At 43.6% G+C, this 27,185-nt stretch overlaps 1 long non-coding RNA gene across 3 annotated transcripts in view; it reads right to left on the bottom strand.

Annotated features, from left to right (window-relative positions):
• LOC123601678 overlaps positions 1-27,185 on the bottom strand; it is a 65,003-nt gene that overhangs the window by 10,516 nt on the left and 27,302 nt on the right. For 2 of the 3 annotated variants that reach the window (XR_006714233.1, XR_006714234.1), the window contains exon 6: positions 24,550-26,353. The exons of the other annotated variant lie outside the window; for it this stretch is intronic. This is a non-coding gene — a long non-coding RNA (uncharacterized LOC123601678). Of the gene's footprint in view, positions 1-24,549; positions 26,354-27,185 lie in introns of those variants that run through there. 3 annotated transcript variants of the gene reach the window in all.

Here is a 27,185-nt window from a genome sequence, read left to right as displayed (position 1 = left end):
TTACTGATTATTTACCCACAACGCCACTCATAGCACAGTACTTAAATACTCCCAATAGCTTCTGATTGCCTATGGAAAGGCTATACAAAGTCTCTTATTCCCCATCCAAGACCTTCCGTGATCTCTTTCTAATCTGCTTTTCCAATATGAACATCCTTGCTCCAGTGCTCCCAGCAAATTGTATTTTTCACTAATGCCTCAACTCCCCATATTTTCCCCGAAATGATGCATCCAGGGCCCAGTTGCTCTCTCTCTCTCTCTCTCTCTTCCCCTCCCCTCCCCGCTGTACTTCCTCAGAGAGGGTTCTGTACTTAAAAGTCTCTCCCCCTGTGCCTGTAAGATAACTGACAGTGGCTTCTAAGGCCACATACTTCCATGTTCAAATTCAGCAGAGAAGAGGCACGTCTGCTTCCTGGTAGATCTCACTGTCCCTGGCTTGCTTGACTTTTGTCACACACCATCCTTGAATCAATGCTTGTGGCTGGGGGATGGGATGGGTTCACTGGAGGAACTCCCTGAATTTCCCAGTCATGAGGTTTGGGTGAGACTGACCCTCATTTTCAAGTTCAGGTATGAGCCCTAATTGACCTAGGGTAATAGACGCTCTGCAGGCCTTTTCTTTCATGAAGCTTTTCCTATACTCCCCTAGCTAGAAGGCAAATTCTTTCTCATTTGAACTTGGAAAGCTTTTCATCAGCACTTCCTTTGTTGCCATTACCACTGTCTACCTGGCATTAAAGATCGCTGTCTTATCTCTGCATCCTGAACATAGATCATTATGCACATCACATCCACAATCTCTGGTGAGAAATGGCTCGGTCCACAGTCCTTGGCTAAGCAGCCACCTCTGGATTACTTCATGTGATCATATCCACCCTGTCTCCCTGCCGGCCATGCTGATTACACCTGACCCAAAGGCAGGCAATGGTAGGCTGGCCAGCAGCTTCTGGAGTGTCTGAAATGAACAGTTCTGCCCAGAGACCTCAGTGACTAGCTTTGAAGACCATGAGTGAGCTGCCACAATGACAAGGCAGAAGTCACAAGATAAGGCAATGACACAGAGGGTAGAGAATAAATACTCTCATCTTCTGGGGTAGGGAAGCTGAGACTCAAAGATGCCAAGTAACCTGCCTAACAGGTAGCCTGATCCTAAAGCCTACTCTCCCAACCAGCACACCATACTCTCAAGTCGCTCCCAAAAGCATCTACGTTACATTCAGTGCAGATAAATCCTTATTATACAAGCTAATGGAGGGAACTGTTTGTAGGGAATGAACAAAAAGATCCTTGGTCATTCACTGGTGGTGGCTCCTTTCTGTGGGATGGGTCTGGCCACCTAGGCCTCTCTTCCTACCCCTGAGTCTTTTGGTCTCTCCTTTCAAGGTTGTCCAAGAACATTTCCCCCACATCATACCCTGATCCAAAATGGTTTTCATCTACTCTCAGCCAAGAGAGGTCTCATTGACCCTAACTATGATGAGCAGAATGCAGAGCCCTGGAAGAAGGCCACTGTAGTAGATTCCTGTGGGGGAGGCCACCCAGCCCACAACAACTCCCAACTCTCAGAAGTTTCCTCCACTCCTACCCGAGAATGGGTGCCAGCCAGCACCGTGCTAGGTACCTCCATTTCCATTGACTTGTCTTACTTTCACAACAACCTTGAGACTTACAACTGAGATTAAGTCAACCATACAAGGCCACAGTTCTCTAACATGCTATCATCATAATTTTGACTCAGGTCTGGCTGAGTCCAAAGCTCTTGTTCTTTCAACTGTTCAATGCTGCCTTCAAAATGGAAAGGCAAATGAGACTATTGCATTTGACTTAGGATAAGTCAACATAACTAAGGTTTTGGGTTCATTTTCTTTTTATTGGCATCAATAGTACTCAGACTGTTATCTTTAGCCTTTATTTGGGCAGTGACACATCTGTAAAACACCAAACAAACTCTCAACTTGCTTAACAAGCTAGTATTGTGAGTCTGGGGAGTCTGTGCACATGGTCACGTCCAACCACGGGATCAGTGTTGAAACAAGTGACTGTCCCAGGGGTGCTCGGTCAGATGGCTCAGGATTCTCTTGCAGTGAGGATATTACTGATGAGAAATTTTTAAAGGCCTGAGGGAAAACCCTCCCTCAATTATGGAACACTTCCAGTATATCTGAGTGGAGCTGGAAATGTGTACGTAATATCCTGATGGGAGTCTTTTCTGCAAGTCCGAAGTTGTTTAGGCAAGTTGGTCCAGAAACACTCCCCAAATGTAGCTAAACTCCAAAAATTAAATGGCTCACGTTCTATTTTCAAATCACTGTTTCTCTGCAAGCTTCGATTACTCCAGTCTATTCAAATAACACCACACTGAGTTGAAAGAAGGAAATATTTTATCTATTTCGTTTCTAAAGTCAATAAATTTATTCTGAGGGCCAGCATGCGGCAGGTGCTAAAGATTCGGTGGTGAATAGTCACCATCTCTTCCATTAAGGCGCTTCAGTTTTTAACTCATAAGGTGTTTCTGCACTTCCATGATAGTACCAATGAGAGCTTCTTTCTGTCGGTGCATTACAGTTCATTTGAGTGTCATCATCATCCTGGGGGAGGCAGAGCAGCTTTTACAATCTCCATATTACAAATAAGGAGCCTGAGATGAGAAAAGGTATTATGTGTTTTCTCCCAAGGCCCACAACTTGTAAATAATAGACTTGAGATTCAAGCTCACTTAAACAGGGAGTCCCATTTATGGAATCAAGAGTGCTCTCCAATTATATTTGAGACTTGATATTTCTTGAGGATGCACAGATTTCTGTTTGTGGTGCTCCAGGGTAAGGGTTAGTATATTATGGCCTGTCAGCCATATATGCTGCCACCTGTTTTATAAAGAAAATTTTAGGGGAGCCTGGGTGGCTCGGTTGAGCCTCCAACTCTTGATTTCGGCTCAGGTCATGATCCCACAGTTCATAGGATGGACCCCTGCGTGGGGCTCCCGATGACAGCAGGGAGCCTGCTTAGGATTCTCTCTCTGCCCTCTCCTACTTGTGCATGCACACACCTATGCACGCGTGCACTCTCTCTTTCAAAATAAATAAACTTTTAAAATATATGTGTGTGTGTGTGTGTGTGTGTGTGTGTAATTGTATTGGGACACAGCCACACTCATTCACTTGCAAATTAACTATGATTGCTTTCATGCTACGACGGCAGAGCTGAGTGGCCGCAATGGAGATGAAGACTGTGCGGCCCAAAAAGGCCTAAAATGCTATTTCTGGCCATTTATAGAAGATGTCTGCTGACCATTGGCCCATAATATAAATTTAACTGGTCTTCCCCTTGATCACTGTCTTTGGCTAGGGTCATGGGTCAGCCTGAGACCGGGATCAGGGTTCAGTCTGAGGCTCTTGAAGATTGCAGTTCCACAAATTCTACCTTTTATAGGGCTTTTCTCCTCCTGCTTGGCCTCAGATGTTGCCATGTGTCTCCACCTCTTCCGGTATGACTTAGAACCCCAGAAGAGCATATGACTTCATATCCAAAGGAGGAAAGAATGTGCATAAACAAGGACTTGATTTGCCGGAAAACTGCCCTCATTAACTCTATTCTATAGCCACAGCACATTCCATTCACCGTATGTAACATGCAACTCAAGAGGAGGCTACCCAAGAATGCACTTGGGTTCAAAAGTCAAAATAACTCTCTAAGACCAATCCTGTGCTTACCCAACTGTGCCTGAATTCAAAACAAGTTCGCCTTCCTTCTCAATTCCAGGGGAAGACCAAGAAAATTTGCATATTTGAATGGTCAGGGCTTCTAGTCACCCAGTTCATGCTTCTCTGCCCAACATGCCCTTTGTGATGCCTTCACAGTAATTTCATTCCCAGTGAGAGTCGCTACACTAGACACCCTCGGCTCTCATGAATTCAATAAATAGGGCCCAAGTTCTGTCTTTCATGCTAGGCAAACCTAGTATGGTTTGGGGGAGGAGATGGGAGGCATTTAATTCAATTTGTCGATTAAATTCACATTGACAAAGACTCAAACTCAGATTTTTCGCATCATCTACAGAAGAATTTAACCAGGGCCACTGTATTATGCTGAAGGACTGCACTTGATACTGGGCCATGTCACTTAGAACCTACTTTGAATTAATACTGCTTTTGGGCACCTGGGTGGCTCAGTCAATTGAGCATCTGACTTCAGCTCAGCTCGTGATCTCACAGTTCATGGGTTCCAGCCCCACATCAGGCTCTGTGCTGACAGCTCGGAGCCTGGAACCTGCTTTGGATTCTGTGTCTCCCTCTTTCTCTGCTCCTCCCCCATTCATGCTCTGTCTCTGTCTCTCAAAAATAAATAAAAAAGTTAAAAAAATTTAATGTTGCTTTAGAACTTCATTATGACTTGTAAATAACATTATAAAACTACATTTGGGGGGATAAAAATAGTCATTTGTTAAATCCAAACATTTTAAATATACCACATTTGTATCACACTGATTCAGGCATTCTTCATATTTCCATTTGGGGGAGAAAAAAAAAGAATTCTGAACTTCTTTTGACTTCCAGAGGTCCCGATGCCTCAATCAAAATAATCTAATCAATTAATCTAATTAATCTAATCAAATCAATCTCAATCTAATCAAATTAACCAGTGCCTGAAAGTGGGCATTGGTCTTTCCAAACAAGATTCCCGAGCTTGGACATAGTTGAGTATGTTTTACATCCTACTATCTTATCCCACATTATTTGTGCATCTCAGGACCCATGTAGGCCAATGAGAAGGAACTCCTATAATTATCCCCTCTTCTGCACACCGCCCCCCCCCCCCGCAAAAGGGGAGAAAGATTAATCCAGAGAAGACCTTATTTTAAAATCTTAGACATGGGGGATGCCTGGCTGGCTAGTTGGTGCAACACGTGACTCTTGATCTCAGAGTTGTAAGTTTGAGCCCCACAGTGGGTGTAGAGAGTACTTAAAAATGAAATCTAAAAAAAAAAAAATCTTAGACATGGAACAATCTCAGAATTGTTTACTACATCAGTGGAATCAAAATGCAAGCTCCCCCACACACAGCTGTAACCCAGTATTGCGCACATTTAAATGTCATTAGAGGGGCGCCTGGGTGGCGCAGTCGGTTAAGCGTCCGACTTCAGCCAGGTCACGATCTCGCGGTCCGTGAGTTCGAGCCCCGCGTCGGGCTCTGGGCTGATGGTTCAGAGCCTGGAGCCTGTTTCCGATTCTGTGTCTCCCTCTCTCTCTCTCTGCCCCTCCCCCGTTCATGCTCTGTCTCTCTCTGTCCCAAAAATAAATAAACGTTGAAAAAAAAAAAAAAATTTAAATGTCATTAGAAGAATAGCAACCAGCTGAATTGTCTGCCAATCACCTATTTAACTTGGTCCGGTGCTGCCTACAAAGCTGAAGTTACCATATATGTGTATGTTTACACATATACCTACGTGCACATATAATGTATATAGCTACTCACACACGTATATAATGAATTGAATTAATACTAATTTCTGAAATTTTGCTTCCACTTTCAGGTGATAGAGATGAAAGTTACTGCATCTTTACTTGATCTGGTAAGACCCAGAGTCTAAAGGGATTGGATTGTTTGTTCATTTGATAAACTTTTACTACCTCGCTGGCTCAGTTGGAAGAGCATGTGGCTCTTGATCTCAGCATTGTGAGAGTTCTGGGTTGTGGCTCTTGATCTCAGGTTGTGTAGAGATTACTTAAATAAATAAAAACGTTTCCAAAAAATAAGTAGATAAATAAACCTTTATTAGTATGTGTAGACACCCCGCTCTTTTGAGCAGTGAACAACCTGCTCAGCTATACATGGCAACCTTGAATGCAGGAAACTCAAAGATGAATGAGACATGATCTCTGCCCTTGAGGAGCTCATCTGGTCAGGGAAAGAAATATGGAAACAAGTATGATATCATATAAGTGACATAATAAAGTGAATGTAAAAATATTATGGCAGGGAGCAGCGAGAGAGAGAAGTGAGCAAGGATAATGAGGCATGAAAATATGGGGCCAATTTAGAGGAGACCGAATATGCTCGGGCCGAAGGGGGAAGGAGCTATGTGCTCTGCACCAGTGGTTCCCAAGCCTGGAAGGCCATCTGAATTCCTTGAGGAACACTTTATTATTCAGCCATTAAAAAATGAGGAAATCTTACAACTTGCAACAACCTGGGCATTATGCTAAGTGAAATAAGTCAGACAAAGAAAAACAAATACTGTATCATCTTACTTATGTGTGGAACCAAAAGAAAAGAAAAAACCAAACTAATAGAAAAAGAAATTAGATTTGAGGTTACAGAGGGGCTCAGGGAAACAGGAGGAAGGTAGTTATAAGATAAATAAGCATCAGGGATGTAATGTACAACAGGATGACTATAGTTAACACTGATATATGCTATATAAGAAAGTTAGGAGAGCAAATTCTAAGAGTTCTCATCACAAGGGAGAATATATATGTGTTTGTATCTATGTGAGACAAAGACTGTTCACTAAACTTACTGTGGGAATCATTTCACAGTATACATGAATCAGATCATTATGCTGTATATCTTAAACTTATACAGTGCTATATGTCAATTATATCTCAATAAAACTGGGCGAAAAAAAGTAATGATTTAAAACTAAAAATGAAGGGTGTCTGGTTGGCTCCATAGGTAGAGCATTCGACTCTTGATCTCAGAGTCCTGAGTTCAAGCCCCACATTGGGCATAGAGATTACATTTAAAAAAAAAAACTAAAATTGAGGTGCCTGGGTAGCTCAGTCGGTTGAGCGTGCAATACTTGATTTTGGTTCAAGTCATGATCTTACAGTTCATAGAATCAAGCCTCGCAACGGGATCTGAGCTGACAGCACAGGGCCTGCTTGGGATTCTCTCCCTCTCTCTCTCTCTGCCCCTCCCCCACTCATTCTCTCTCTCTCTCTCTCTCTCTCTCTCTCTCCCCCTCTCTCTCTCTCTTTCAAAATAATAAACACTTTAAGAAAAACTAAACTAAAAATGAAAAAAGAGAAAGGAAATTACAGACCCTCCCTGCTCACCCATCCAGGTGGAGCCTAAGCCTCTGCCTCATACCAAGCTCCCCCAGGTGATTCTAGTGCTTTGCTGGTTAGGAACCACACGTGTGAATCAAGTCCCCACCCAGTACCCAGTTACTCATGGTGAAATAGTAGTGTTCAGAACTTTCTCCTTACAACAAAAGGGAAACGAAAGTTCTGTGGTCACTAGAACTAACTGCCCAGGTGAAATTTCAGTTCTGCTTTAGAAAGAGTAAAGCACCTGAGGCCTGAGGTGACCCATCCATCCACTGGGCTAGCTACACGGCACGTGTAAGAACTTTCCATCCACTGATGTGGCAGCTGCAGGGATGCAGGCAGAGAGAAGGGGCAGCCCAGCCAAGAAAGTGGCCTTATGGGCAGGAATCCTGATGAGGAACGTGTTCTATTGTTTGTGAACCTGACCATGATAGCACCCCACCAAAGGATTCTTCCTTCCTGACTTCCTTGGTTCTGGCCTTAGTTACAGCCTGTGTGTTCGGGCAATTCAGTGCTAGCTACCCCCTTGGAACACGGAGCATGTTCCTAGGACACCAGTAAGGCAGGCACACACACACACACACACACACACACACACAAAATAAAGGGGGGGAATTTTTTTAAGTTTCTTTACTTCTTTTGACAGAGAGAGCATGAGTGGGGGAGAGGCAGAGAGAGAGAATCCCAGAGCCTGATGCAGGGCTTAAGCTCACAAATCATGAGATCGTGACCTAAGCCAAAATCAAGAATTGGATACTTAACTAACTGAGCCACCCAGGTGCCCCTAAAAGTTTATTTTTTTAAAAAAAAAAGCTCTGATGCCATCATGGGAAAAAATAATATTTTCCCTTAGGTTTATTTATTGTATATTGTCCTTAGTTCAAATTATTTGTGGGAGTTGAGGTGCACCACAATTTTTTTGCCTTTTTTTAAAATTTTAGGTTCACGGCACAATTGAATGGAAAGTACAGAGTTCCCATATACACCTGTCCTCACACAAACCTCACTTCCTCTGCTATTAACATCTCCCACCAGATGGTACATATGTTACAATCCATGAACCCACACTGACACATCATCACCCAAAGTCCACACTTTATGGACAGATACATAATGACAGGTGTCCCCATTGTAGTATCATACAGAATAGCTACACTACTTTAAAAATCTGTGTCTCCCTCTCTCTGCCTCACTCTGTCTCTCTCTCAAAAATAAATAAACATTAAAAAAAAGTTAATGAAAAAAATCCTCTGTGCTCTGCCTATCCAACTCCCTCCCCACGAGTCCCTAGCGACCATTAATGTTTTGACTATCTCCGTAGCTTTTGCCTTTTCCAGAATGCCATGTAGTTGGAATCATATAGTATGTAGCCTTTTTCAATATGCCATTTAAGTTTCCTCCATGTCTTTTCACGGCTTGAGAGCTCATTTCTTTTTAGCAGTAGCAATATCCCATTGTCTAGATGTACCATCGTTTATTTACCCATTCACCTACTGAAGGACATCTTGGTTTCTTCCACGTTCTGACAGTTACGAAAAAGCCGTGCAGGTTTTATGCGGACACACGTCTTCAATTCATTTGGGTAAATACTACAGAGCATGACTGCTGGGTCATATAGTAAAAGTATGTTTGGCTTTGTGTAAGAAAATGCAAACTGTCTTTCAAAGTGGCTGTACCATTTTGCATTCCCACTGGCAATGAATGCGCGTCCCTGCTGCTTCGCATCCTCACCGTTTGGCCATTCTATTATGTGTGTGGTAGTACCTCATTGTTATTTTAAATTGCAGTTCCCTAATGCCATATGTTGTTAAGCATCTTTTCATGTGCTTACTCACCATCTGTGTCTCTTCTTTCTAAGGTTCCTCCTTAGATTATCAACCTTAACATCTTTCTTCTTTTCTGGGGTGCCTGGGTGGCTCAGTCAGTTGGGCGTCTGACTTTGGCTCAGGTCATGATCTTGCGGTCTGTGAGTTTGAGCCCCACGTTGGGCTCTGTGCTGACAGCTTGGAGCCTGCTTTGGATTCTGTGTCTCCCTGTCTCTCTGCCCCTCCCCTGCTCATGCTCTGTCTCTCTCTGTCTCAAAAATAAATAAATAGGAACATCTTTCTTCTTTTCTTGTTTAAAATTTTTTTTTAATATTTATTTATTTTTTGGGGGGGGTGGGCAGAGGGAGAGGAAGACACAGACTCTGAAGCAGGCTCCAGGCTCTGAGCTGTCAGGATAGAGCCCAATGAGGGGCTCGAACCCATGAACTGCAAGATCGTGACCTGAACCGAAGTCAGACGCTTAACTGACTGAGGCACCCAGGCGCCCCTCTTCTTTCCTAATATATGCATTCAATGCTATAAATTTCCCTCTAAACCTTGCTTTCACTGCATCCCACAAATTTTGATAAGTTGTGGTTTCATTTTCATTGAGTTCAAAATATTTTTTAATTTCTCTTAAGATTTCTTCTTTGACTATGTGTAATTTAAGAATGTGTTGTAGTCTAAATGTAGCTTTGCCAAGGTGTGTTTTATGGCCCAGAATGTAGTCTATTTTGGTGAATGTTCCACATGAGCTTGAGAAAGAACATGTAATCTGTTGTTGGATGAAGCAGTGTACAGATGTCAGTTATATCCAGTTGATTGATGGTTTTGTTGAGTTCACCCTGTCCTCACTGAATTTCTGTTTGTTCGTTCTGTACGTTACTGATAAAGGGTTGTTAAAGTGTCCAACTATAATAATAAACCCAGTATTCTATTTCTCCTTGCAGTTCTGTCCGTTTTTGCCTCACATATTTTGCTACTCTGTCGTTAGGTGCATACACATTAAGGATCATGTGTCTTTTTAGAGTATTGACTCCTTTAACATTATGTAATCCCTGGGTCTAAAATCTGATCTGTCTGAAATTAATATAGCTACTCCCACTTTCTCTTGATTCATATTAGCATGATATATCTTTCTCCATCCCTTTGCTTTTAATCTATATGCATCTTTATACTTAAAATGGAGGGCGCCTGGGTGGCTCAGTCAGTTGAGCGACCGACTTGGGCTCAGGTCATGATCTGGCAGTTCGTGGGTTCAAGCCCTGCGTCGGGCTCTGTGCTGACAGCTCAGAGCCTGGAGCCTGCTTTGGATTCTGTGTCTCCCTCTCTCTCTGTCCCTCCCCCACTCACACTCTGTCTCTCTCTCCTTCAAAAATAAATAAACGTTAAAAAAAAAAAAGCATCTGACTCTTGATTTTGGTTCAGGTTAGTGAGATTGAGCTCCATGTCAGGCTCTGCACTAACAGCAAAGAGCCTGCTTGGGGTTCTCTCTCCCTTCCTCTCTCTCTGCCCCTCCCCAGTGTGCTCATGCTCTCCCTCTCTCTTTCTCAAAATAAAAAAATAAACTTAAAAAAATTTAAATGGGTTTCTTATAGACACAATGGTCTTATCTTCTGATCCACTCTGACCAGCTCTATGTTTTAATTGGTGTATTTGGACCATTGATGTTTAAGGTGATTACTGGTATATTTGGATTAACACCTACCATATCTGTCACCTTTGTCTATTTATTACTCGTGTTCTTATTCCTGTTTTTACTTTCATACTTCTTCTGCCTTCTGTGGTTTTAACGGAACATTTTACGATTCCATTTTCTCTCCTTTCTTAGCATATCCGTTACACTTTTTAAAAACTTTTTGTCACAGTTTTCCTAGAGTTTGCAATATTACATTTACAACTAACCCCAGTCCACTTTCCAAAAGCCCCATACTCCTTCGGAAGTAGTGCAAGTACCTGATCATAACCAAATATTCCTAATTCCTCCCTCCAATCTCTTATGTCATTGCTGTCATTCATTTCACTTACACATAAGCACGTGCAAGCATACATACGTACATGAGCATACGTAATCAAATATGTTGCTATTATTTTGAACCAACTATTCCCGATTGCATCAGTTAAGAATAAGAAAAAATAAGTGTTTGTTTTACCTTTGCTTATTCTCCAATGCTTTCCCTTTCTTTGTATAGATTGAGATTCGGACCTACATCGCTTTCCTTCTCTCTGAAGAACTTCTCTCAACATTTCTCGCAAGGCAGGGCTACTAGCAACAAGTCCTCTCAACTTCTGTTTGTGTGAGAAAGTCGTGCTTTCTCCTTCACTTTTGAAGGGCAATTTGGGGGGGTACAGAATGCTACATTGGTGGGGGGGTTTTCTCTGAGCACTCTTCTTGCTTACATGGCTTCGGAGAAGTTGGATGTAATGTTCATCTTTGCCCTTCTTTATTTTCTTAAAGTTTATTTATTTATTTTGAGAGGTGGGGGGAGGCAGAGAGAGGGAGAGACGGAATCCCAAGCAGGCTCCGTGCTCTCAGCGCAGAGGGCCAGGCAGGGCTCTAACTTGCAAACTGTGAGATCACGACCTGAACAGAGATCAAGAGTCGGATGCTTAACCAACTGAGCCGCCCAGGTGCCTCGCTCCTCTTTCGATAACGGTTTTGGTTTGTTTGTTTGTTTTCTTTCTGGCTTCTTTCAAGATTTTTTCTTTATCTGCAATTTTCTGATGTTTCAATATGATACTTCACACATAGTTTTTTTGGTCATTTATCCTGGTTGGTGTTCTCTGGCTTCTTGTGGGCTGGGGTCTGACATGAACTTAGGGAAATTTCTCAATCGTTGTTGCTTTAAATATTGCTTCTGTTCCTTTTTCCCTGCTCCTTCTAATATTCCCATTACATGTATGCCAAACCTTTTGTAATCGTCCCACGGGTCTTGGATATTCTATTCTGTTGCTTTTTTCGGTCTTTTGTTCTCTCTGCCTTTCAGTTTTGGAAGTTTCTATCGTCATATCCTCAGGCTCAGAGATTCTTTCCTCAGCCGCGTCCTGTCTACTCATGAGCCCACGAGAGACATTCTTCATTTTGGTGCCAGTGTTTTCCTTATTGCTAGCAGTTCATTTCATTCTTTGTAGAATTTTTATTTCTGTTTACATTATCTGTCTGTTCTTGCATGTGGGACGCCTTTGCCATTAAAGCCCTTGGCATATTAATCATAGCTTTTAAAAATTCCTGCTCTGATAATTCCAACATTCCTACCATATCTGCCTCTGGTTCTGATGCTGGTTCAGTTCTCTTCAAACCGTGTTTTTTGCCCGTTAGTATGCTTGTTGTTGTTGAAGGATGGACATGATGCGCTGGGTAAAAGGAATTACAATGAGCAGGCCCTTAGTGACGAGGCGGTAAGGTGTAGGTGGAGGGGACATATTCTAGAACCCTCCAGTGAGGTCTCTGTCCTTTGGTGAGCCTGTGCCCCTGGACTGTGAACTTCACCGGCGCTTCTCAGTTCCTTCCCCCATCCTTCCTCCTGGAAGAGACGGAGTTATGTATTGCTCTTGTCCCAGGCAGGTTAAGGCTCTGCTAAAACCCCAATAGGTTAAGCTCTGGCAAAAGTTTCTCCTGAGGGCAGGCCCTGTTAAGAACAACAGAATAAAGGGGCGCCTGGGTGGCGCAGTCGGTTAAGCGTCCGACATCAGCCAGGTCACGATCTCGCGGTCCATGAGTTCGAGCCCCACGTCAGGCTCTGGGCTGATGGCTCAGAGCCTGGAGCCTGTTTCCGATTCTGTGTCTCCCTCCCTCTCTGCCCCTCCCCCGTTCATGCTCTGTCTCTCTCTGTCCCCCCAAAAAAAATAAATAAACGTTGAAAAAAAAAATTTTAAAAGAACAACAGAATGCTCTGACAGATTTCAAAATGGCTCCTTTTTCCCTCCACCTGCCAGAAGTATGAGTACTTTTCTCCAGTATTTACTGTGAGGACCTGATAGAACTCCTGAAGGTAAAACTCACCAAAATAGCCTCCCCCGCCACCGCCCCCCCCCCCCATGAATGAGTCCCCCTGGAGTTTTTTAACTCTCAGAGTTGACCACACTGAGCAATTTGCCCATTACAGTTCAGGTTTTTCTACCCCGGCCCTGCTTCCCATGGCAAGTTCTGCCCCTGGAAGTTGTGATTCTCTGTGTGCAACTGTCTTTCCAATTTGGGGAACAGCAGTTTGCTCTGTGACCTCATTTCTTTGACCGATCTAAGAAAAGTTGTGGATTTTTCAGTGCGTTCAGCGTTTTCCTTGTTAGGACAGAACGGCAATGTCTAAGTTCCCTACATGCCGGAACCAGAAACCGGAAGTCCCCACACCATACGTTTCTCAATATTGAGGTTCTCTGAAAGGTTCTACTCTGCGCTAGAAGAACTGAATTTCAGTTACCAGTTGTCAAGCACCGTCTAGGAACCAGATGTCTGGCAAACACTCTCACTAAATCTTGTTGCGAGGCCCACTTTACAGATGAGGAAGCGGATACTGAAAAAATGATAATCGCTTGACAAGATTGCATAAGAAAGTGGGAGAGCTAAGATGATAAAGCAGCTCTTCTAACTCCAAGGCCAGGAACTTGACTTTAGAAAATGAAAAGTCTAGGGATGCCTGTCTGGCTTAGTCGGTTAAATGTCCGACTTCCGCTCAGGTCCTGATCTCCCAGTTGGTGAGTTCAAGCCCCACATCGGGTTGTCCGCTGTCAGCAAAGAACCTGCTGCGGATCTTCTGTCCCCTTTCTCTCTGTGCCCCTCCCCCACTTGGGCACTCTCTTTCTCTCCCCCCCCCCCTCAAAAATAAACATTAAAAATTTAAAAACAAACAAACAAAATGAAAAGCCTCAAGTGGTTTCTGGCTTCTCTTCCTCCTCTCTCTGGGACCTTCACTCGGGTTTGGGTTGGCATGGAGGTGGGGGTGTTGGGAAAGCTGAGGTCCACCCACTGAGTCAATGTGACAGCAGAGGCTCCAGCAACTATACGGGAAATACAATTTGGGTTTATTCTGACCTCCCAAAATATACTGCCTTAATTAGCAGACAGCTAACTGTCACCGTCCAGTCTCAGCGAGCAGCTCTTCCATTTTATTTTTTGCTGTACAGACCGGAGGTCCTTAACCAGGGTCTACAGATTCCGCAAGGGTCCTCGGGGGGCTTCAAGAGGTTTGTGAAGCTCTTGAAACCGTGTTCCATTTTGTAAGTGTGAGAAAATGCGAATCCTTCCGAGGAGAGGGCTTTTTCTTTTTCATTAAATTCTCAAAAGAGTCCTCTAATGCAAACGAGGTTTAAAAATAATCAATATAGACTTTGTCCAAGAAGAATTTGTTTTTAAATTTTCTAACTGCAGCCGAGGGAGAGGACCAGATACAAGTAAGGAATGCAGGAATTCATATCAGGAAATAATAATCACACTAATACTTCAGTAATTACTTTTTTCCTCTGTGCTGATAGAGACATAGATCTGGCTTTGGTGAAACCAGAAAAAAGAAACCCCAACAATTTGTGCTGAGACCAAGAGGATGCATCTGTTTCCTGAATCAACCAGATCAAATGAGCAGTGCATCAAACGCTGCCTGTGCTGAGACTTTATTTTCTTCCAAAGAAAGATGAAGCAGTCACACTCAAAGGGGGCGGGGAGGGGGGACTATGCCCAAGCCAAAGGAAAAATATAGTCTCTTCTTTGGGGTAATGCCAACGGATTTCTTGATATGGTGCCTTCTCCAAACTAAATTTCACTCCTCACAGGGACCATTTCTAAAATGCTTGTAAAGTAACTCTACTCTCTGAAATCGTTATACGTTGGAGGCTTTGGCTCAGCCGGCCTGATTTATTTCAGCCAGTGCCACGCTGTGTGTTTGCCACCCACTCCTGTATCTCCCCGTCTTCCTCATGCTCTTCATGATCCAGGCATGCTTAATTCTTTCTTGTGCCCTCAACTGCCTCTGCACCTTTGATTTGCTCTTCCCTCACATTTGCTGTTCCCTCTGCTTGAAATGTACGTCACTCCCTTGAGCCTCTGACTATCTCCTCCTCAACCCAAGGCACATCTCTTCTAGGGAGCTTTCCTCAACCCCTTAGGACGAACTGTCTGCCTGTGAATATCTTCACAGTTCCTGTGCTTACCCTATACCAGCACCCAGTGCACCACTCCCTTCTAAGCTCCTTGACGGCAGGAGCCACGTCCTTCACCTGGGACCTCGAAGTGTGCTTGACATCTAGTAAGCTTTTACTGAATATGTGTGAAATGAATGCGTAATTTCCCACCAGTGCCTAAATAAGGGGCTTTAAATAATAGACCCTTGGGGCACCTGGGTGGCTCAGTCGGTTAAGCGTCCGACTTCGGCTCAGGTCACGATCTCGCAGTATGTGAGTTCGAGCCCCACATCGGGCTCTTTGCTGACTGCTCAGAGCCTGGAGCCTGTTTCAGATTCTGTGTCTCCCTCTCTCTCTGACCCTCCCCTGTTCATGCTCTGTCTCTCTCTCTCTGTCAAAAATAAATAAACGTTAAAAAAATTAAAAAAAAATAATAATAGACCCTTGTGCAAATATTCTGCTGTTGAAAGTAATAGAAATGCTCTCTTTTTTTTTTTTTTCCTTTTTCCTCTTAGAACCTGGGGGTTTTAGAAATACTGACCTTTCAATATCAAAAAAGCTCGATTTGGGGCATCTGGGTGGCTCAGTCGGTTAAACGTCCAGCTTCGGCTCCGTCCACGATCTCATGGTTCGTGAGCTCAAGCCTCACATTGGGCTCTGTCTGCACTGACATTGCAGAGCCTGCTTAGGATTCTCTTTCTCCTTCTCTCCCTCTGCCCCTCTCTGTCTCTCAAAATAAATGAACTTTAAAAAACAAACTCAAAAAAAATTTTTTTTAATCTCAATTTAACACCCCCACCTATACCAAAGGCGCTGTAAGCAAAAAAAAATGACTAAATAATCTTATTCATTACAAGAAAATGGATTATGTAATACATTAAAACAAAAGAAAAGGTTTGGATTTTAGTCTCAAAAATATGTTTTCTTTTTTCTGAGGACATTACTGTGACTTTCAAGGTAAAGGGCCATCGCTGACCATTTCTTTGAATCTGCTGCATGTGACAAACTCCTTTAAGTATCTGGTTTTCCAAGAGGCTGAATCATGGCCACTTATTTAGGCATAAGGATGTGCAGTTCTAAGTTTGAGAAATGCGGTTGCAAAACAGAACTATATAAAGCCTTTAACTTCCTTCCTCTAAGAAAGATAATGTGCGGAGAGCAGAAAGGAAAACGAACCAGAGATCAGGGTCTCCAGTAATTACATCTGATTGGGAAGACCCAAGCCTGGTCTCTGATTGCTCAATGTGCTTAAGGCAGATGAAATTAATTGAATAGCAACAAAAAGAAAGACTCTAATCCCAGAAACGGGATTTGAAAGAAATCCAAATTCTTAAAAGGAGAGACGAGCTGCTCTCTTTCCTGAGGGCAGGTAGATGCATAAAATGACCAGCTAATGCTAGAATTCTGATTCTCTTTTTCATGTTGAAATGGTATAAGATCATACGTTTTTAGATTTAGATGAGACTCTGAAGATCAATTACTCCAGCGCTCGCTCGTACCCATCCTGATTGGACTCAGAACGCTGTCATATCCCTGCAGAGCACAAGGGGGGGTCCAACCTAAAGTAGGCTTCTTCAGAAGGATGTCTTCTGTCCTCTGAATATTTGCCTTAAGCATCATCTGGTCTGAACACCTTCGTTTCTTTCACAAGGAAGATGATGTCTAAATACAGGCTCTCCACAGATATGCCCATCGCCTCGTGATCAACAAAGTGTGTTCTCATCAGAGTAGCTAATTCAATAAAGAATAACCCAACAGCTCTCCAAGGTCACCCAGCTTGCTAATGGTGGAAGCTGGACCAGAACTTTTTCTTTTTAGCATTCCTTTATTTTTTTAATTTTTTAATTTTTTTTCAACATAATACTTAATTTTTTTAATTTACATCTAAATTAGTTAGCATATAGTGCAACAATGATTTCAGGAGTAGATTCCTTAGTGCCCCTGACCCATTTAGCCCATCCCCCCTCCCAAAACCCCTCTAGTAACCTTCTGTTTGTTCTCCATATTTAAGAGTCTCTTCTGTTTTGTCCCCCTCCCTGTTTTTATATTATTTTTGTTTCCCTTCCCTTCTGTTCATCTGTTTTGTCTCTTAAAGTCCTCATATGAGTGAAGTAATAGCATTTTTGTCTTTCTCTGATTAATTTCACCTAGCATAATACCCTCCAGTTCCATCCTCATAGTTGTAAATGGCAAGATTTCATCCTTTTTGATTGCCGAGTAATAATCCATTGTATATATATCCCACATCTTCTTTATCCATTCATCCATCGATGGACACCTGGGCTCTTTCCATGCTTTGGCTATTGTTGATAGAGCTGCTATAGACATGGGGGTGCATGTGTCCCTTCGAAAGAGCACACCTGTATCCCTTAGATAAATGCCTAGTAGTGCAAGTGCTGGGTTGTAGGGTAGTTCTATTTTTAGTTTTTTGAGGAGCCTCCATACTGTTTTCCAGAGTGCTTGCACCAGTTTGCATTCCCACCAGCAGTGCAAAAAAGGTCCTCTTCCTCCGCATCCTCGCCAACATCTGTTGTTGCCTGCATCAGAACTCTTGGTGCGATACTCTTTCCCCTTCACCACAATACTTCCTGAAAACTATCCCCAAAAGCTATTTGTACAATTCTGAGCGGGAGGGTTTGGCCACATCCAGAGACAATACGGAGGCAAGTTAACTACCCTGCTGTTTTACAGTGAATTCACAAATCCCTTCATGAGGTGGGCACATCACACACGGGCCCTATACCAGGAAACGTGAAAGAGGTATCTCAAAGCTGAGGGGAAACTGGTCACACCACGGCTAGTGGCGTTTTGTCTGGTTCCAAAGCACTTCACAGGATTCTGGGGGAGGGTGTACTGTGAGCAGCACTCCCGAACTTCAATGTGCAAAGAAGCATCTGAAGATCGTAGAATATGCAGACTCTGATCCACAAAGTCTCGAGGGAGGGGGGGGTGGCCTGAGAGCACAGATTTCTAACATTCTTCCGGGGTTTACCAGTGCTGCTGGGGGGGGGGGGTGCGCACACTGTGAGGGGCTAGTTGTAAGGAAGAACATCACTGTAGGAAGCAGGAGACCCGCGTCCAAATCTCAGCTGCGCGTGTGGGCCACGTGACTTGGGGCAAGTCTCCCTCGGAGTCTGCAGCCTCGCCTGAAAAGCGGGAGGTACACGTCTCGATGTGTATGTACCAAGAGCCTTGGGACTGTCCTCTGCCATCCCGTTTCTGGGACCGTATCCTAAGCATGTATGCATATGGATGTGTGGACACATTTTCAACCATCAAAGGTGTTTATCACGACATCTTTTGTAATAGTGAAAAACAAGAAGAAACCTAAATAGCCCAAATTAGGGAAACATTTTAGTAAGCTAGGATAGATCCATGGAATTGAATATTAAGTATCCATTTAAAATCACATTTAGAGGGGCACCTGGGTGGCTCAGTCGGTTGAGCAGCATCCGACTCTGGCTCAGGTCATGATTTCACAGTTTGGGAGTTTGAGCCCCGCGTGGGGCTCTGTGCTGACAGCTGAAAGCCTGGAGCCTGCTTCCGATTCTGTGTCTCCCTCGCTCTCTGCCCCTTCCCTGCTCACGCTCTGCCTCTCTTTCTCTCTCTCAAAAATAAACATTAAAAAAATTTTTAAGTCACATTTAGAGAGACAATATACGAATATAGGAAACTGTTCATGCAATAACATACTAAGGTTTTTAAGCCAAAATACAAACTTGCAGATACAGAATAATCCCTACAGTAAATATATAAAATCCCCACCCTTGCTGATTCACGGGCACATTGTGAATAAAATGAGAGGAACTGATAACTCACTATATAGCTAGGAGATATTATGACTCTCTTCTAATGGCATTGAGAAAATCCAGGTCAGGTCTGTTCGCGTGCTTTGGCAGCCCGCCCTAATTCTGCAACATAACATTTCCTAGAAGGGCCAGCTCCCATCTGAACATTCCCTCTTAGCAGACAGAGTTCATTCTGACTATGCTCTAAAATATGAATCCAAGGAGCAGAGAATGTGTGTCTCCTATGTCTGTTGTTACTCTTGAGAAAGAGGAATGAGGGGACGATTTTTTAAGATTTTTCTGGTACCAACTAGTTAAAAGATGAGGTATGTAGGGTAGAAGGTGATTTTAGGATCAAACTTGGGTTTGCATGTCAGATTTGTCATTGATTGTGAGACCTTGAACAACTCAAACACCGATATCTGAGCTTCAATTTGCATATCTACAAATTAGCTCTCGTAGGATTCACTTCATAAAATAGTTTGAGGATTAAGTGAAATAATTAATGGAAAATGCCTAGCACAGTGTCTGGTGCACAGTAGATTCTCAGTAAGTCATAGCTAATTGTGGACAACAGGCCCTAGGGTGGCCCCTATGGTCACACCTTGTCTGGTTACAGGTGAGACGTTGGACTTGCTCATAACCAGAGGAATGTGGTCAATGTGATTAGAGTTACAATTATATAGATAAGGCTCGGGGCTGCTAGCACACTCTAGAGAGATCCACTTTCTACTGCTGGCTTGGAAGAAGCAAGCTGTCATGTCATGAGAGGGCCGTTAGAGAGGGTCATGGGGCAAAGAATTGTGGGAACTACGGGCCACCTGTGGTAGCTAAGAGTGGCCCCTGGCTTAAACCAGCAAGAACACTGAGAGCTCAGTCACAGAACCATAAGGAAATGAATTCCACCAACAACCTGAACGATCTTGGAAACTAATTCCTCACTCCTGGAGCCTGCAGATTACAGTGCAGTACAGCGGCCACCTTGACTACTGCCTGATGACATCCTGAGCAGAGGACCCAGCTAAGCCATGCCAAACTCCAGATCAGGAGATAACAAATGTACTGTTTTGGAGCACCTGGGTGGCATAGTCGGTTAAGTGTCAGACTCTTAATCTCGGCTCGGGTCGTGATCTCACAGTTTGTGAGTTCAAGCCCCGCATCAGGCTCTTGGCTGATGGCGTCGTTCTGTCTCTCCTTCTCTCTGCCCCTCCTCACTTGTTGTCTCTCTCTCTCTCTCTCAAAAATAAATGAACTTAAAATTAAAAAAAAAATTTTTTTTGATGTTTATTTATTTTTGAGAGAGAGAGAGAGAGAGAGAGAGAGAGACAGCGTGAGTGGGGGAGGGGCAGAGAGAGAAAGGGAGACACAAAATCCAGGCTCTGAACTGTCGGCACAGAGCCCAATGCAGGGCTCAAACTCACGAGCTGCGAGATCATGACCTGAACCGAAGTCGGATGCTTAACCGACCGAGCCACCCCAGAGTCCCAATAAACTTAAAATTTTTTAATATAAAAATTTTAGGGGTGCCTGGGTGGCTCGGTCGGTTAAGCGTCCGACTTCGGCTCAGGTCATGATCTCGCAGTCTGTGGGTTCGAGCCCCGCGTTGGGCTCTGTGTAGACAGCTCAGAACCTGGAACCTGCTTCGGATCTGTGTCTCCCTCTCTCTCCGCCCCTCCCCTGCTCACACTCTGTCTCTCTCTCTGTCTCAAAAATAAATAAATATTAAAAAAAAATTTTTTTAAGTAAAATGTAAACATTTTTAAAAATTCAGGGCGCCTGGGTGGCTCAGTTGGTTAAGCCTCCGACTTTGTCTCAGGTCACGATCTCACAGTTTGTGAGTTCGAGCCCCGTGTCGGGCTCTGTGCTGACAGCTCAGAGCCTGGAGCCTGCTTCGGATTCTGTGTCTCCTTCTCTCTCTGCCCCTCCCCTACTTGTGCTCAGTCTCTCTCTGTCTCTCAAAAATAAATAAATTAATTTAAAAAAAATAATAAATAAATAAATAAAAATTAATGTACTGTTTTAAGTCTCCAGATTTGTGGCCATTAGTTACACGGATATACAAAACCAGCACCCTCATGTAAAGTAGAGGACTGACACTTATCTTTTTGCCCATTGCAATGAACAAGCTCACCTCCAAGTCACCAATGTTTATTGAACACCCACTATTCCACTGGAGCTGAATCTTTGTATAGGGGACAGAACCTACCCTTTGTGAGCTAAAGGGTGGTAAAGGAGACAGAAAGACCAAAAAAAAAAAAAAAAAATGACAATAAAGGCACTAAGTGCTACAATCAAGATGGTGAAGCTTCACAGTGGTAACATTTCACCCGGATCATGAGGGATCGGGCTGAATTAGGAATTAGCCAGGCACAGAGGGGAAGGAAAGAAAGGTGTTCCAGACCCATGGACGGACACAGCAAAAGCATGGGCATGAGGGGGTACATGTTGTACCAAGTGATTGACAAGGGAAATTTTCATCAGATAGAAGTACCCGCGATAATACATGACGAAGGAATTATAGATGTAGAGTATCACCGTTCGTGCCCCTAAACCCCTGGTGAAATAACAGATCTAGGCAAAGATCATTATCTGCTAAAAGACAAACAACCAGACATCACCTGTTCTTTTTTTATTGTGGTAAAGTCATGTAAAATAAAATTCACTTTTTTAGCTATTTTAAAGTGTCCAATTCAGGGGTGTATCATGCATTCACACCTGAATTGTGTCCAATTCAGGGGTGTATCGTGCATTCAGTGTTGTGCAACCATCACTGCTGCCTAGACCTAGCACATTTTCATCTCCCCAGAAGGAAACCCCATTCCCATTAAGCAGTCGCTCCCCATTTCCCCCTTCCTCTAGCCCACAGCAATCACCAACCTGCTTTCTGCTCCTGCAGATTTGCCTATTCTAGATATTTCACATAAATTGGGGAAACCACACAATCTGTGGCCTTTGGGTCTGGCTTATTTGGCTTCACATGTTTTCAAGATTCAGCCTTGCTCGACATGTGTCAGTCCTTTGTTCCTCTTTATGGCTGAATAATATTCCATTGTCTGGATATGCCACGTTTTGGTTATTCATTTACTATCTGATGGACATTTAGGTTGTTTCCACATTTTGGTTACTGTGAATAATGCTACCATGAACATTTGTGTGCAAGCGTTTGTTTGAATGCCTGCTCTCACCTCCTCTGAGTATTTGCCCAAGAGGAGAATCGCAGGGTCACATGGAAATTCTACGCGTAACCTATGGAGGAAGCGCCAGACTATTTCACGGCTGCTGTGCCATATTCTACATTCCGCCAGCAATACATGAGGGTTGAAGTCTCCCCACATCCTTGTCCACACTTATTTGTCTCCTTGCCCATCACGGCAGTGTGAAGTGATATCACCAAGTGCCTTCGGGGAAAGTACACCTATGAAGTATTCTTGACAAAACTGAACTGACTTTGGATGAAGCCCCTGGAGCTGTGCTGGGCAAAAAAAAACCACTAACTGCTAGCCACAAGTAGCTATTCGTACTTGCAGTGTCTCCAGTCTGCATTGAGACGTGCAGGAAGTGTCCAACCCGTGCTGGATTGCTCAGACTCCAAGGAAAAAAAGAACACAAGATATTTCGGGATCTTTTCTATACGCTACATTGTTCATATTTTGGGTATATTGGGTTAAATAAGACATAGTAGTAAAGTGAATTTCATCTTCTCCTTTTCGTTTGATTAATGTAGCTACTAGAAAATGTTAAAATTGCCTTTGTGATTTACATGATATTTTTATTGGGCAACACTGCTTGAAATCTAAGTACCAGTTTATAGGAAATGCAGAGAACAAACGTGAAACGACACCCTAAGGTCGCCACCATTAAAATCTAATATGTGGGTAACTCTACAAGACAAAATACTCAGTTTCTTCGATAAATAACTTGCGAGGTTAGAAAAAGAGGGTGGGAAGCCTATGGGTTAAAAGAAATCTGAGAGACATACCAACGACCTTGTTTGGATATCAGAGAAACCAGCTCCAGCAATCCACAGAAATTTGAACACCTGCTGGATATTTGATAACAAGGAAGTATTGTGTTTTTTAGAGTCCAAATGGTATTGTGATTACCTTGTTTTAAGGATCCTTAATCCATAGATATACTTATTGCGATATTCACAGATGAAACAATATGATGTTGGAAATTTGCTTCCAACTAATCCATTAGGAAAAGTAATGGGGGCATGGGTGGGACAAGATCGGTCATTCACTGATAATTGTTGAAGCTGGGTGATAGTATATGGAGGGATCAGTATACTATCCTCTCTACTTTTATATGTATTTGACAATTTCTATAGTAAATGTTTTCAGCATGGAGTGTTTAGGGAGCTGCAAGAAATTTTATTTTATTTATTTATTTTTTTCAACGTTTATTTATTTTTGGGACAGAGAGAGACAGAGCATGAACGGGGGAAGGGCAGAGAGAGAGGGAGACACAGAATCCGAAACAGGCTCCAGGCTCTGAGCCATCAGCCCAGAGCCCAACGCGGGGCTCGAACTCACGGACAGCGAGCTCGTGACCTGGCTGAAGTCGGACGCTTAACCGACTGCGCCACCCAGGCGCCCCAAGAAATTTTAAACAATACAATGTTGACATATAGCTAGGAAAGAGAAGGGAACTGACAAGAGATTAAAGTCAGCAGGAGACCAGACCACAGAAGGCCTAATAAGCACCACGAACACACACTAATACAGTTGGGTTTTACCTCCAGGGTCTGGCGCGTAACAAACTTTACCGTGCATCAGAATCACCTGGGAAGTGTAATGAAACCACATTAGTAACCACGAGTTCCTTTCATCATATCGGGCAGTGCACCTCTCCCATGCCACGCAGATGCTCCACCCCTATTTGATGGGTACGCAATTCATGACAAGCCACAGGAACCTGTTTTCCTGTCAATAGTGCTTTGTCCAAGGGGTGGAACGTGACATCAGCAGGGCCATTGAGTGTCTTTCCCCGAGATTGATATATGAACAATGGAAGAAAGAACTTCCCGTTTGGATGGCATTGAGAAGCTGGAATTCTATAAGCTTGGAAATACCAGCAGCCATTTTCGCAGACACACGGAAGACAGTTTAAAGGAGAGAATGAATTCCAAATATACGTAAAAAGAGCAGAGTCCATAGAGAGAAAGAGAACATTTGATCCTGACCACTGCTGTCCAATAGAAATATAATGTGAACCAGGGGCGCCTGGGTGGCTCGGTCGGTTAAGCGACCGACTTGGGCTGAAGTCATGATCTCGCGGTTCATGAGTTTGAGCCCCGCCATCAGGCTCTGTGCTGACAGCTTAGAGCCTGGAGCCTGCTTCAGATTCTGTGTCTTCCTCTCCCTCTGCCTTTCTCCCCAGCTCACGTTCTGTCTCTCTCTCAAAGTGCAAGCTGCACGTGCTGTTTCAAGTTTCTAGTGTCTATGTTAAGAAAAGTAAAAGGAAACAGATGAAATTAATTTCCATGCTATATTTTATTTAATCCAATATTTCCAAAATATTAAATATTATTTTCAACGTAATCAATATAACAGATCATAGGGGCACCTGGGCGGCTCAGTCGGTTGAGCATCCAACTTTGGCTCAGGTCATGACCTCACAGTTCTTGGGTTCGAGCCCCATGTCGGGCTCTGTGCTGACACTGTGGAGCCCACTTCACATCCTCTGTTCCCCTCTCTCTCTCTGCCCCTCCCCTACTTGCACTCACATACACTCTCTCTCTCTCTTTCAAAAATAAATAACATTTTAAAAAAAAGTTGAAAGATCATTAATGACACAGGGTTTTTTTGTTTTGTTTTGTTTTTTACAGCATAGGAAATATAGTCGATAATACTGTAATAATGTTGCGGGTGACAGATGGCAACCACACCGATGCTGGTGAGCATTGAGCAACGCACAGAATTGTCAAATCACTGGGCTATACAAGTTTTCTCTTCGTTATGCTGTCTGAAAGCCGGCATGTGTTTCACACCTCCGTCACATTTCAGTTTGTGTTACCCACGTTCTAAGTGTTCAACAGCCACATGTAGCTCGTGGCTGCATTATTAGCACACCTCTAAAGCCATTCCCACTGAAGCCAGCTCTTGTTCTAATTGTGTTTTCTTAGATTCTACATTGGTCTCTTTGGCACCCAAAGTAACAGCTGAAGTTGTTTACATCTCCCCTGAGATCCAGAGTTGATACTCTGAAGTGACCTCCGTCAGGGAATTCACACCACCAAGACGTCATGTCCCCTGCCCTAAATCAACCCAGGGCCCGGTAACAGACTACCAGGTACAGTTGTTATCCCCCAAAGGCCACCTGATTTATTCAAACTAGCTAGTCCTAAACTGCCTTGCCTGTCCTGCAGGAATCCCAACAAAGGCTGTGGTCTACGCCCCCTCAACGATCCCACTCCACCCCCGCTCCCTTCCACCTCGTGCTTCCCCAAATGGTCCTGTGTGGCATAGCATACCCTCTCCTCTTAGGAAATTAATCAATACGTTAGTCTTTCAATGGTATTGACGTCTCCACATCATCATTTAGTCACCTCCATAAATTAAAATCTCACAGATATAATTGAGATCATTTTACCCCCTAAACTTCCTTGTCAGAAGAAATAATAGATTCCTTTTTTGACCTAAGCTAGTTTGAGATGAGTTACTGTCACTTACCAACCTAAAGAATTCAGGCTAACATAGGCAGATCCCCAGGTTCTAACCTAAACTCTAGAAACTACATCTGAATACAATGCTTCTTATATAGCTGGCATAGACCTCAGGCAGGAGTTTGGGAACCCTCATTGTGGGCCAAAAGGCCACGGCAAGTTCTTAAGTAGATGAAATGAAATGATCAGATTTGCGTTTTAGGACAATCCCTTCTGGCAGTTGGTTTGGAAGATGGCCCAAGAGGGCAAGAGATGAGAGCAAGGCCGCTTTACAGGCCCCATGGGGCCGCACACCGATTGGTGGTGTGCATTCCCCGAGCGTGCCCGCCATTCCCAGGCCACTGGGTGTAAAAGGAAAAGGAAGGGATGTGGGCATTTGCTGACATTCCCTTTGTGCTGCTTGCCCAGGAGGGCGTATTTTTGGGAAGGGGTGTGTTCTGAGAGTAGGGAGGAAGTCGCCACCCCATTGGAAAGAATCTGCCACCCTGCCTTCCAGCTGAAATATCAGATAGAGTCTGTTCTTCTCCATGGGCGGCAGGGAACGGAATGGCCAAGGGTTTTTTGTTTTTGTTGTTGTTGGGTTTTTTTTTGTTTTTTTTGTTTTTTTGTTTTTTTTGTTTTTTTGAGAGAGAGAGAGGTTATATGAAAGAACACGATGTCTTAGGCTCACAAAGGGAAAAAAGATAAGGGAAAAGTGGCAAGTTAGAAAGTCCATTGTGTATGTTATCTCTGTTATTTTAGATTAAGAAAAAGCAAATATGGCAGATTGGGTTTACCATTTCTGCCAGCCCTGGTCCAAAACTGTTGCTTTCATCCTTTTTCCTTGGTTTTGCATTTTGGCAGAGGCTCTCCCTGGGAATTTTCTGGTGCTCAGCACCACATTGCCTTGCTAAGGAAGAGATCGGAAGGCCCACTGGGTGAAGCAAGGGACTGCTGCAAAAAAAACAAAAAAACGAAAACATAAAAAACATCTCCCTAAACTCTAGAGACACTTGGAAACCTTTGGCATGCAGGTGCTTAAAAACACTTTCTTTTCCAGGGGGTATACGAAAAATAGGATTGGCGTTGCAGCAAATGGAAAGATAATGGAGAGGTTGAGCATATCCAGGGAGGGCAGCAAGCTGGCTCCCAAGAAGCCCCACTACTCTGGTGAATACAGTCCAGGCCATGTCTGTCCTCAGCCCCAGCCATTCAGAATCCAGATCTTATCAGCACCCCAGGGCAGCCTTAGCTCTTAGAAGCAGATACACATTACCTAAGCTTGTAAAACTAACGGATAAAACTAGAATTCCAATTCATTAAACAGTAGACTTTGAACAGTAAACTCGCTAAGGCTCAGACACTTAGTGTACCCAAGCTTTAGCATATAATCAGAGTAGTAAAAGTAACAATAGAAGCTAACATTTGCCAGGCTCCTCCTATGTGCCAGTCACGCGCTAATGCTTTACGTGAGTTTTTTCACTTACTTTGAAATAGGTACTTGTATTGTCCTCAAATTACAGATGAAAAAATGGAGGCACAAGCAAGTTATGCTTAATTTGCCCAAGGTCGCATGTCGACTCCCCCATCTGACCCTTGAACTAGAACTGAACAGGACAGAAAGTTGACAGAAAACTTGAATGAGAGGCTCTGTAAGCACAAGCATTGTTGCTTTGGGGTACAGGTAGAGCACACTATGCCCCCACACCCCCGCCCAGGCCCAGCCCTGCTCCTCGCTCACAAGACACGTGACTTTAGAAGCCTCAGGAGGAAGCGCTGGCACACT

The sequence above is a fragment of the Leopardus geoffroyi genome, chromosome D1, assembly GCF_018350155.1.
Source record: "Leopardus geoffroyi isolate Oge1 chromosome D1, O.geoffroyi_Oge1_pat1.0, whole genome shotgun sequence".
Taxonomy (NCBI): domain Eukaryota; kingdom Metazoa; phylum Chordata; class Mammalia; order Carnivora; family Felidae; genus Leopardus; species Leopardus geoffroyi.
Note: the sequence above shows the minus strand (reverse complement) of the source record. Positions and strands in the feature narration are given on the sequence as shown.